The sequence below is a fragment of the Pteropus alecto genome, unplaced genomic scaffold (genome assembly GCF_000325575.1).
Source record: "Pteropus alecto unplaced genomic scaffold, ASM32557v1 scaffold11, whole genome shotgun sequence".
Classification (NCBI taxonomy): Eukaryota; Metazoa; Chordata; class Mammalia; order Chiroptera; family Pteropodidae; genus Pteropus; species Pteropus alecto.
In genome coordinates this window covers 11,742,913-11,755,840 of record NW_006431956.1, presented here as the reverse complement: position 1 = coordinate 11,755,840, position 12,928 = coordinate 11,742,913, and the positions used below count along the sequence as shown (strand labels likewise).

Here is a 12,928-nt window from a genome sequence, read left to right as displayed (position 1 = left end):
ACCTTTGAAATGAAAAAAAAACAAACAAAGATATACTATTTTCATGACAGTTTTTGAATAATTAAGATATTATTATGTATTTGTTGTTTTTAGATAGAAACATATATCATTTCACAAATTCTGAGAACAAACCCGTTAGATATTCTGCCTAAATATGAATGGGCCAGTGGTGGAAAAGAAGGCGTCTGAAGAGAAGCAGGCATCCGGGAGAAAAACACTTTTCCTCTTTCCTGTTTAGTTTTGTACCTGGTGCCCGCAAATTATATTGACAACAGACAGACTAGCAAGAGAAGAAAACAGCTTTAATGACCTTCTTAGGCATGGCAGTTCACAGAGAAATGTGACTCGAGGAATTGGTTAGATTTGGGTGCTTATCTACCATGATAATAGGGGATTGAGATGGGCGAAGGGGCACTTCTAAGAGAACGCATGACTTTTTTGAAAGGAGAATAGTTGGGAGAAATGATGGTTCTGTGACAATGTCTTTTTGGGTGGGTGCTTCTGTCTCCTGGAAGAGATTAGAGTTCCTCTCTGAAAAGAGGTCTATGATAATTGAGTTTTTTTGGGAGGCTCTGCTTTTAGGCACATAAGGGATTTCAGGAACTCAAACGCCTTCAGCTCAAAATAATTCTAACGCCAAAGAGGCATATTCTAGGGTGGCATATCCTGTTCTGCTTCATTAATGTCTGAAACCCTAAGACCAAAAGCTCTGTTCAGGACTCTCCAATAGCTTCCAATTTTATTCATCATAAAATCCGAATCTTTATCATTGCCCCTTCCTGCTAACCTCACCCCCACCCAGTGCTGCTCCTCACACAGGCCAGGGGGACTCCTGCCCCCGGACATCAGAGCTTGCTGTGTCCTCTGCCACCGGGACCACTCGGCCTCTGAGGTCCCGAGATCGCCAGGAAGGCGAGGCCTTTTCCAGTGCTCTCGCTCAGGATCCCATTCCTCTTTCCACCGTCTTTGTAGCATCTCTCCCAACTGATGGTGTATGACGTGTCTGCGTGCTCTGGAATGCAAGCTCCACGAGAAAAAGGGCTTTGTTTTGTTTACTTCTCTGGCCCTACTTGGCACATAGTAGGCGTTCAAAAAACTGTGAGCAGGGCAGACTCAACTGCTGCCCCTCACAGAACTTACTGTTTCCATGGAGAGCTGACAGGGAAAAGTCACCCAATCTATGGTCCCGTCAGTGCAGGCGGGCAGCTGTTCTGGAGCACCTTACCCAGCGCGCACAGCACCCTGGGATTGTGGTGCAGGTAGAAGATGCGGATCTCTGCCTTTCCCGCCTCTCCATCTATTCAAACGTGCTAGGTTTCTAGAATTAAGCTGAGCGGAAGCATGGGAATACTGCTTCCCATGGAAGGCCACTTGGTAGGAATTACCTTCTTAGGCATGGCAGTTGTGTCCACTTTGCTTTAATTCCCTGAAGATTCAAGTATTATCATTTTATCAATTTAGATAAGAATGGCTTCTTTGTGTGCCATTTTTCATTGAACTCTTGGTGTAGCTTACGTGAATGGTGATGATGATGACGTTACCAGTTGGGGCAGTGGTGAGCTCTGAGCACTTGGCTGACGTCTCTTTTCTTTCTAGGGAGCATCTTTCTCCTTCAGCAAACTCCCCTGTTACTCCACGGGGTTCACAAGCTAAGAAATTATTCTACAGCCAGTCTCAGTTGGGATTCTGTCACTTGCAAGTGACAGACCACAGGGGCTATATTATGTTGACAATGGGTTCATAATTAAATGAAGATAACTTTCATTGGTTTGAATTAAGATAGCTTTTTTTAGTCTACGGCCATGCCACCCTGAACAAGCCCCATCCTGTCTGATCTCGGAAGCTAAGCAGGGTTGGGCCTGGTTAGTACTTGGATGGGAGACCACCTAGGAAGACCAGGTGCTGTAGGTGTAAAAAATAAAAAATAAGGGATTGTAAACTGACAAAGTCCTTGCAATCTGTGAGGTCAACCAAGGGTTGCCTCACCTAAAAAAAAAAAAAAGATAGATTTTTTCTTTTTACATTTATGTATGTCTTCAACATTCAGTACATTTTATACAGAGTAGGTGCCCCTAAAATTAGATGACTTGATATCCTTAACATACAAACACATACACATTGAAAATTACGTTTTGACAAATGCTGCAATCTTGGATGAGTGTTAATTAGGAGTGTTTTACTTTCTAATGTGGTTAAATCCACATCTCTGTTAAATCTAGAGATGGCAGAATGTATTCCTAGCAGAGTTGTTTCTTATTTTATATTGGCTAAGTCTGCCCTTCGGTTGCTGGCAAATAACTTCCTTACAAAAAAGACAAGAAGATATAACGTCAGAAATGAATTCCCAGAGTAAAGATGTGGATGCAGTTTGATAGATGTAATAATAACAATGACAGTTATTACAGCATAGCTTTGACAACGCCAAGCTCAATTTCAACTCTGTACATAAACCTTTCACCGTGTCTTCATAATAACTGTCATGTAGGAATTGTCATTCCCATTTTACTGAGGAGGAAACAGAGGCTTAAAGAGATTGTGTGATTTAAATGATCATTGGAACAAGAGCCCAGAGTACAGTCTAATTCCTGCTGTGCTCCCTTGGGACTTGTCCCTCTTCCAGCGGGAAGATCGTTAACCTCTCTGGGCCTTCTCTGCAGATTTTTCGGATTGTTTTGCCATTTCATAGGGAGACCAACTGGCTTAAGGAGATTCATAATTGTTTTCAGACTTTATGGGCTCGAGGCACCTGTGCAGTAAGTCAGGGCCCTGATTCTTTCCAGCTCCACGTGGCAGGAACAGCTTTCCAAACCTGAAATCAAAACACTTTACGTACGTTCATGTCAGGAATCTCCTTGTTGTGGAAACGCGGTGAATAGTTCTTGGGCAATGAGGTGGTTGGGTAGCCAGTAAAGAGCCATTTAACCAAAGCTGTGTGACTTTCTGCTGGAAGGGGGCACACTGGAGCAGGTGTTCCTGGTGAGGAAGCAGTTCCAGATCTAAGTCTGGCAAACAGAACTGCAAGCTGTGCGGAACCTCTCTTTTAAAACCAATTGCTTTTGAAGGCAATGGAGCTGCAGCTGAAGCCTGTGGCCATGGAAGGGCACTGGGGCAGGGCTCATGGGTGGCATTGCTTTCGGCTGCCCAGCTTGGTTGCATGGTAGGCTTGAGCCCACTGCAGAACTTCACTCCATTTGGTTACTTGCCACAGCTGCCATTTAAAGTACAAATCTGCTCTAATGGTTCCTTGGAAGAGAAGCAGCAGAGACATGGAGGGTGCAGTGAAGGGATGAGGGAGGGCTGAAAGGAGAGGGCCTGGCAGGAGCATCCTGGTTACTTTTAGCATCTTGGTACCCTGGGGATACCAGGCCGTCTTTCCTTCTTTCTGCTGCTCTTACTTTTACTCTTTTCCCCTCACCGTATTGAAATATTTGATCTTGGAAAGACAGAATTATAGAACTGCCCATAACTAGTGGTTACCAGAGGGTAGGGGGTGAGGGAGAAGGGGAGAGGTAGATGGGGTAAAGGGGATCAAATATAGGGGGTAGGGGGAGGGTAAAGGGGCTCAAATATAAGGTAGATGAAGGAAACTGGACTTTGAGTGGTAATCACACAATAGAATATATTAGATGTCAAATTATAATGTACATCTGAAAATTATATAATTGTATTAAGCAATGTTACCTCAATAAACTTAAAGAAAGATTGATACTAAAATTAAAAAAAGAGATGTTCCATTTTCTTCTGAATTAAATATTTTATAATGAGAAAAAAATAAAACTGCCCGTCGTAGGGGAGAAAACATAATTTTCCTCTACCCTTCTGAATTCTTGGCTGACACCCTGTAACAAAAGATTAACAAGAGAAAAACAAAAAGAAATTTATTGACCTGTAGACCTTCTGTATATATGGGAGAGATGCAGGAAAGATGAGTAACTCCAAGAGGTGGCTTAGAATTCAGGCCTAAACATCATCCTAAACAGGGAAAGGAGTGAGAGGACTTAGGTCTCTTACGGGGAATGAATAATTTTTAGGAAAGATGAATGGGCCCTTAGAAGAATAGGTTGAGGTAGGATAGTTTGTGACAAAGTTTTTCTAGTCTTCTCTCCTGCGATTAGAGTCCATCTTCCCTGATTGATGAAGCTGCCTGGCAGGAGATCTGTACACTGAGTTCCTTTTAGAGGCTCTGTTGTTAGGCCAATGAGGGGTGTTCAGAGAAAGCTTCTCCCTCTACTTGTTTTTTTTTTTTAAGTGCCTACAACTCAAAATAATCCATATACCAAAGCAGCCTATTTGGTGGTAGCATGTCCTGAACCTCTATATTTTGGGGTGACATATTCTAATTGTCACCATTGCACATGAAATCGGCAAAGGTGTTTGTGCCAGCGGATCTGTTCAAACCAGTTGTATAATATAGAAAAGCTCGCTTGCATATTTTTGCCACCAAATTCCGTGTCATTTGGTCTTAGCAGAGAATGAGTGTATATCTTGGAAAGGAAGGAATGGTGAAAAGAAAGGCAACACGTTTGTGTTGATTTTAGGAAATGATCATTTCCTTTCAAAGATGTCAGCAGTGATTTTTTTCTTTTTTTTCAAAGCTAATGCTAAACGATATTCTGCAATCTAGAGAGAAAATTTTGAGAAGGAGGCTGCTGAAGAGGGAGGGGGTATTTATTGTTCACAGGGAGCACTTCTTAGGAGGAGCTGAATTGCTCTGGAGAAGAGGTCCCACCTTAAACTTCACCTAAAATCATGCGTTTACCGTGGGCCCAGTTGGAAGGGGCAGAGCTGTGACTCCGTAACAGCTTCTCCTGGTGGGAAAGAGGAGACCTGGCATTCAGCCCTGTGTTCACATCAGGTCGCAGATTGCAGAACACAGGTCTAAGCTTGACTTGCATTGTAAGCAAATGCCTGATAAAGGAGTCTCTCATCAGAAAATTCATCAAGTTTTTTTCTCAATCTTATGGACTTCGAAGGTCCTTATTGTAGTAGATCAATAATAAACAATAACAGACTTTAAGTAACATTGTGACACCAGCAACCGCCCAGTCTGATGTGACAGTGCTTAGACACTTCTCGATTCCTACAAGTACTTCCTTTTCTAAAGTGGGATATCCTTTTTTCCTTCCCGACGGAGTCGGGGGGTGAACCGTTACCTGATATCCTGGATAAAGCATCGTGCTAAGCAAAATTTATTTTTCTCTCTTTCGACTTTGAAATAGCCTCCCGCTTATCAGTGTATCAACCTGATTTTGGTGATCGATTGATATTGAAACGAACCAGGTTAACCTACTGTCCTCTTTAGTAACCAAGAGTTTTTGGCAAATTGACCTGTGAACATTCAAACAGTATTATGGTAAAGATGCTTTCTTTCTGTATTGCTAGGAAACGTACAGTCCTCAGGTTCCGAGATGGAGTTATGAAGATTACGGGACATATGTGCATGGTTATTATCCAGTTCTTAAACGTTTTGGCCCATCTACAACACCAAAGAAATCTCAATTCGAAACACAACTGGAGACGCTATGGGGAGGTGACGAATGTGTGGCGAACTGCGTGTCAGTCACCGTTAATGGGCCATGACCGATGGGAACCTTTCTGCCTCTTTCATGTTCACCCTGAAGGGTTTTTTTCCTAATGAAAACGTGCTAGGAGGGAAAGGTTGGGGTAATAATTTCCTTTCTTTCTCTCATGTTGGCTTCGGCAGGCAAGTTCTCTTTTAATGAAAAGCATGATGGGCAAGCGCAACAGCGTCCAGCTTCAAGACTGAGACAAAACCCTATCGGAGAATGCCAGCTGTCCACCAGGGAGATCGAAAATGGACTCCCTTCCCCACCCAAGGAAGCCATCACCACTTTGCCGTGCTCACTCTTGCAAGCCCAGACCCTGGAAGGGGAAGATTTTCAAAGAAGCAGGGTGTGTCACTGCAGCTGCTGCATCAAACAAAGGCAAACAGATTAAATTAATTTAGGCTTCAAAATCAGTCCCATTCTCTAATTCATAAAATACTTCAAACACAGCGAGAAATGTCATCTCGCAGATGATTGAGGCTAATCCACTTGATCTCTTTTTCCTCTCGCATCTGAATGCAAACTATCAGGATATACCTCACCAGTCAAAATAAACTCCTTGTTTTAAACGCTTCCGTCGGCTTTTAATAAGAATCGTCGATGCTCTGTACACAAAACAAACTCAGTTTCTGACGCGCTTAAGGGCTGTGTGCAAAAAAGAGGAACAATGTACTCATTACCGTCTGTTAAGTTGCCAGCACTCGGCAATTAAAAGGTACGGCCTGTGGAAACACTGCAAAAACAGCAGTTAGCCCCATTGTCTTCTCATTAACAAGACTGTTATTTTAGCTCTCCAGGTACCAAGCTCAAGAAACAAAACATTCTTGGCTCCGAAGGCACTCCGGGAAAATAAGGAGTCGCTGACAGCTAGGACTTGTGGAAAAGGACCGTTTACTAGAAATAAATTTGCACATCTTTGTGGTTGCAATAAATACACTTCCACACCCATTCGACTGGACTAGATGCAGAAACCATTTAAAGGGATGTCAAAGTCCCGCCGAAGCAAACGCCTCTTGTCCTACTTAACGAGGGCAAAGCGGGCGCTGCGGAGTAATGAATCCCCAAGGGACACAGATATTCGGATTTTTGTCCTGCGACATGCTCTGTTGTTGATGCCACCGACGTCGTGTTGGAAGGGGCCGCAGACGCTGTTCCTTGCACTAGGCCTGAGCTCTGGGCTGCTTGGCAATCACTGGAAATGATGACCCCAGTCGTCGCCATGTGCCAAGCCCGAGTACTTAGTGGCGAAGAGGAATGCCACTCTCTTTGATTTCGCATTCCTCCTGGTTTCCCTCTGTGGGTGGAAAACCTGCCAAGAATGTAAATGATTCCAATTCTCTTATGTTCTAAGGAAACAACGATGAACGATATCTTTCCGATTCTGTCAATATCCAATTTGACGTTTGATGCCGACGAGTTTTTCTTTCACGAGGTGGATACCTTCATAATTTTTCTCATGATGTCACTAGAAAATGTAAAACGCTGATTTCCTTTTTAGGTAAACAGAGGGGAAAAGTCCCTTTTAAAAGAAGAGGCATGAGGGATGTTTTTCTTAATTATAATGACAGTATTTACTGTAAGATTAGAAGTATAATTACAATTCCTTAAGGCTTGAACAGTTTTCAGAAAAAAAGTACCTAAAGTTACTTTCTCAGTAAATTTCAGTAAATTTCTCAGGGGCCTAATGTTTATTTTAACCCAAGTCATAAATTTTCTTCCTAAATGCAGTCTTTTGCATTGACATTAGGCAATTTCAGTGATATGCTGGTTTATATTTTACTTTAATGGCCAACTTGCATTTTCAGGATTTTGCTAGATAAGACCTTACAATGCTTTGTTAATTAAAATTTGATCTTGAAAAACATGTAAATCTTAACAAGATAAACACGGGCCCTTGATAAAAGACTCCCCAAAAATATCCTGTGTGGAGAGAAAAACAAAATCACATTCAGCTAGAGAGAACCAAACACCAAATACCTTGAAAATCAGATGTTTTGCCCCTTATTAAGTCAGATTTAAGAGCATTACTAAGTTATAGCCTAACTGATTTTTCACTTTTTTGGAAGAGAAGCAAGTCTGGGCATTAAACTCATAACAGCAATTATCATCTGCTTATGGGTTTAATTATGAAAAAAATTAAGGATTTTATTTTTCATAATTATCATCATCATGATCCAGTTTCCATGTCAAGCCTGGCGCTGAGCGGGAAGGGTCATAAGCAGCTTCCAGCTCACCGGGCCTTCTTAGCCTCCCGTGGTACCCCTTCTCCTCGCCCAGTATTTCTTTTTTTAGCATCTAGTGGGACCTGCTGAAAATTTGTTATCTGCAGGAACTTTGTAAAGCTCTGAAGGAGAATAACTTTAATGAGGCCTGGGAGAGAAGAACCCTCAAGACCCAGGACTGAAGTCCAGTACGGGGAAATGTGATGATGCCTTCTGCTCTGACTATTACTCCATGCATTGGGGCTGAATATCTATGCAGACCCCAGGGAGCGTTGTTGAGTTTCCTGCACAGTTTCTTGTTTGTGTGTCTGTGTGTGCACACGTGTGTGTGTACCCTCGTGTGTATGTGGCTGCTGTTGGGAACCACAGTGAATCAGATGGCCCATTGGCCTCTTTATTTTTAAATTTTAAGAAATTTTATTAAATATATTGGAGTAACATGTAATTTCAGGTGTACGACATTATAATACGGCATCTGTATACCCTACTGTGTGCTTACCACCTGAAGTCTTGTCTTCTTCAGTCACCTTGTATTTGTCCCCCTTTACCCTCTTCGACCTCCCCTTAACCCCCTTCTCTTCTGGTGGCCTCCCTTTAATGTTGGATTGTTTATAACCTGCTTTCTTTCAAAATAGATTTGAGGCAGCTTACAAAACACACAACAGGGTAAAAATCAAGAAAACGAGTTTGGAAGAAAATAAGTCTAGAGCAGGGATTGGCCAAGTCTTTCTATAAAGGGGCAGACGGTACAGATTTTTGGCCTTCAGGCCACACGGTTTCTGTCACAATTATCAATTCTGCTGTTGTGTTGCAAAAGCAGCCATGGACAATAGTCAAATGGATCTTTATGTTCCTTGGAACGAAAAACAGTCATCTGGCCAGGTTGGCACACAGGCCGTAGCTTTCGCATTCTTGGTGTACACCTAGCATATTAAAATTAAGCTAATGAAAATGTATCACAGTGAACCGTAAAACTGACGGGCCTGTATAATTACTCAAAGTTGTCCAAATTCAGTTATGAGTTTCCTGAAGGTCAAAGCAAAGAGGAAAACTGGGTTTACACGCTTTCCGTGAGATTAACGCACACCAGTTGCTCTGAAGAAGTTGTGGCATTGTGGCTTTTATAATCGTCTAGAGGTCCTGAGAAAGGGGCATTTCGCAGTGTAAGGGACAAGGTCCATGGCGTCGCATTTTCAGCAGCCAGTGTCATGCAGCTGTGGTTACCATCCCTCTGAGCGAGCCAAGGGCACGATTCCAAAGCACAGATCAGAAAAACAATCTGAAGATGTAGGCACTTGACGCGGAGTGCTTGCTGGTGGTCTGGGCTTGAGACTGGTTAAGTGGAGACCGTTTAGTTGAGGAGCCAGCTTCCTGCTTGCCTTCCAGACAGTCCTTCTTGGATGCTGAGTTGTTCTTCTCGCACCCAGCTTCAGGCAGGTGCCAGGATTCTCCTGGGGCTACAAGACCCTCCATTCAACCAGAGGCAGTTATGTTCCTGTTCATTCTTCCAGGCTCAGGACCCACCAGGCTTAGGTCCCGATTCCTGCGACATCGTGAAACACAAGATCGATGGCTATTATTTTCATGTATTGTTATTATTTCACCTCCTTGACGATTGGTGTCATATCGATCCCCATTTCTTTAGGGGTTTCTAGGTGCCATGTACTTGGCTAAGCACCCTGTATGCATTATCTCATTTCATTCTCACAATCCTATGGGGATACATGCCATGTTATTAGTATTCGTTTCTTTCAGATGAGAAACTTGAGGCTCGGAGGGAGTAGGAGCTTGCCCAGCGTCACGTATGTGGTACATCGATACCAACGCAGGCGCAACCTGTCTCCTAACCAAGGCCCTCAACTACTCTGAGCAGAGTTCTCATGCCGTCCTGGGCTCTTGACCTTGCCACAGCTCTGCTGACTTCCCAGGCATCTTCATGCTCTCCTGTATGCCAGGGCTCGCCTCTCTGTTACTGGTAGCTTCCGGTTGTGGCTCTTACCAGGCCTTGGTGTCTCATCGTAGACTCCTGCTCAGGCTTTCATTCTACTTACTTGAATCTTGACTCTCGACCTGGATTCTACTTCCGGTATCTTCTGGCGCTCGCCCTCTGCCTCCCCATCGCCCTCTCCTGGCCATACGTGGCATTACTGCTGCCTCCCCTCCAGGGTGAGCAAGGGTGGGATTTTCCGTTCCTGTACGATTCCTACAATCTTTATGGCGGTGGTCTACATCCAGTTTTCTAAAGGCCAGCGATAGTAAAAGCATATTCAACCTCATGGCGACACATGCAAGATAACATATGGAATAGTAGAATATATATTTTTTAACATGGCAGTTCTCTTTAGGCACAATATCAGTAGAGAATGTATAATAATATTGGTAGCATTTCATTGGCCTGGCCATGCCCTGCAAATGGAGAATGTTAATAATTTCCCAAGATCAGCTTTGGGTTACAAAGAATGTTATTAAATAAACCATTTTAGATATAAAGATTCTTGAAATGGCAAGCATTTTCTGTCCCCAGTGATGAAAACCAAATATGCTGTTCACATTTCAGACATGTATAACCTATTGGACTGTTTCAAAAACACAATGGGATGGAATCAGTGACTAAGAAAGAATAGAAAATAAAACCCATTCATTCATTCAGTCATAGATAGGCTGAGAGAGAGCCAAGGTCGTAGCTCGGAGGATGATCTGACAGCCAAGTCTAAAGAGAAGAAGCAACCAGAAATGGAAAAATGAACAATGATGTAAAAAGCCAAAATCATGAGAGCTGCATGGAATGTGGCCTGAAGAATGGGTCAGGGTGAAAAGTTCAAAATTAAGACCCTGGTCAGTGGAAGCACTAAACTCTTATGTGTCGTGGGGGCCAGCTTGGCTGCTTAGAGCATAGGGACTAAGGGTGGTGGCTTAGTGGCCCCCAAATAGGATGATTCACAAGTCGAAAGAGTTACTCCTTTACTTCGTTGATTGATGCCTTACTCAGTTCTTACAGGATTTGAAATCTTGTTAAAATAATAACTTCAGACACTTCCTGGAAGTGCCATAGCTTAGCTTGAAAAATTTTAGCGGAGCCTCATAAGTCGTACCAAATTATCTACTGGTTAATGGTGCATTTGTGTAACGATGAATCTATTCTCCAAAAATCAGAAGATTCAAACAGTCTTTTTCACATTGCAAACTTAAACTTTAAATAATGTCATAATGACCCAGTTAGGATGATACTTCTTAATGCAAAATGCTTAATCAGTTCACAAAAGCAGGATAAAGAATGTCATAAGCTAGTGTGAACTTTGTTAATTTTATGCAAAACTCAGTAGAAACCCTTAGGGCTGATGGACCAGTTGGTGAGATGTTGGCCTATGTGTGACGGGTGTTTGTCTCTTTATTTGCCCACCTTTGAGGAAGCTGTGTTAGGATGAGAGTGGACTCTTCCCGAAGCCCTTGAGAACGAAACTTCTTCAGAGCAGAACCGAGTTTGGCAAGTCTCCGAGGTCTGGAGTGAAATACAATAAAATTTGCATTTATATAGCACTTCTTATGCTCTTGCTTTATATGTGCTATCCATATTAAATAAAAACACAATTAAGAGTTAGTTCCAAAATACCAGGTCAAACATATCAAACAAAATCAAGAATGGCAATTAGTGCTAGAATACCAGAACAAACAGATAGCTATTGAGTTTGGATTTAAGGAGAGAAATAGGATGTGCCAGCTGCATATCAATAGAGGAGAAATTCTAGAGCTTGGGCTGTCAAGGGCTGGAGGCTTTGCTACAGGAAGAGCCGAGTTGGGATCATACCTGTGCAGAGGAATTTTCAGAAGGAGTGAAAATTCAGTGCAGCTTAATCACGGCGTATGGACCGTGTGCCAGGTACTGTGCCCTACGCCGAAGACCCGTAAAGAATCAGACTTGAATTCTGTCTTCGAGCCATTCAGAGTCCAGTTGGAGAAGAACGCATGTGTGAAACAAACCCCCTTGAGGGATTGTCACCATTTGTGACAGTATGAGACTTATTCCAGGTATAAAAACAAGCCTGAGCTGCTGGACCTAAAAGCTGAAAACTAATTCAGTTCAGGTCTTGGATCTGTCTCTTATCTGCTCTGAAATCTAAAAATCTCTGGAAACCGAAAAGATTTTCTTAAACTGGAGCTGAAGCTTATTCATCTTTATCTATCCCGCTTGGTGTGAATTATTTGTATGGTTCACTGCAGAAGTATTGATGTGTTTGATTATGGGGTCTTATTCCAGGCTCCGTGGGATGTGTTATATCTAATCTAATATAGTGTGACTGTATTACCTTTCTAAATTCCAGAAAGGTCTGAATTCTGAAATACATAGGACTCCAAAGGTTTCTGATAGAGTTATGGTAAAAATATTTCCTTCCTAGCCTCCATTTCTTTACTGTGCATTCTCTATTAATTCAATATCTGGCTTTGTTCCCCAGGCTCCGGCTGAAATTTCTCTCACCTGTGCGCCCCCCCCCACCTTTTTTTTTTGCCAGATTCCCTAGGTTTTGGTTTGTTTTACTTCTCTTAGATCTGGTGGCAAAGGCGTGACATCCCCTTTGTGTTGGCTCTTCCCTCGGCTTCATTCCATGATGCTATAATATTTACTCTTCCCTGTAGCCTCCTGACCAAGGCTCTGTTTGGTCTGCACCTTTTCCTAGGCCAGTGCTCCCCACAGGACCTCATTCACAGTAGATTCTAAGGAATAATTGTGATAAAGGAAGTACTCAAGGTCTGGATCTCCAATCTTCACGCTCACTACTCTCACTGGGGAGCTCATCCATTCCCAGCTGTCACCTGGGCAGAGGCGCCTCAATCTACGTATTGGAGTCTGATGTGTCACTGGAATTCCTTTTCCATTGTTGCAGATGTTTACTGCTCTCTTTACCTAATTTTCTTGCTAGCACCTCATTTTCAGCACCTCCCCTCAAATCCCCACCCCCTCCCCCCTGCACACTTGCATATGTGAGAATTGGTAGACACTGGTAGTAAGGGACTGGATGAGTGGCCGTTGGAAAGGGGGAGGGAAACTTTCCTTTCTCCTTCCCTCCTTCTCTCTCATTGTATCTTTCTATTGTTGCATCTCTGTGTATGTTACTTAAAAAGAAAATACTTTATTTTTCAGAC

The 12,928-nt window shown here is 42.8% G+C and overlaps 1 pseudogene; it reads left to right on the top strand.

The window, feature by feature from the left end:
- Positions 1-1,792: 1,792 nt before the first annotated feature.
- On the top strand, positions 1,793-1,911 carry LOC112475740 (annotated as a pseudogene).
- The last annotated feature ends 11,017 nt before the right edge of the window (positions 1,912-12,928 follow it).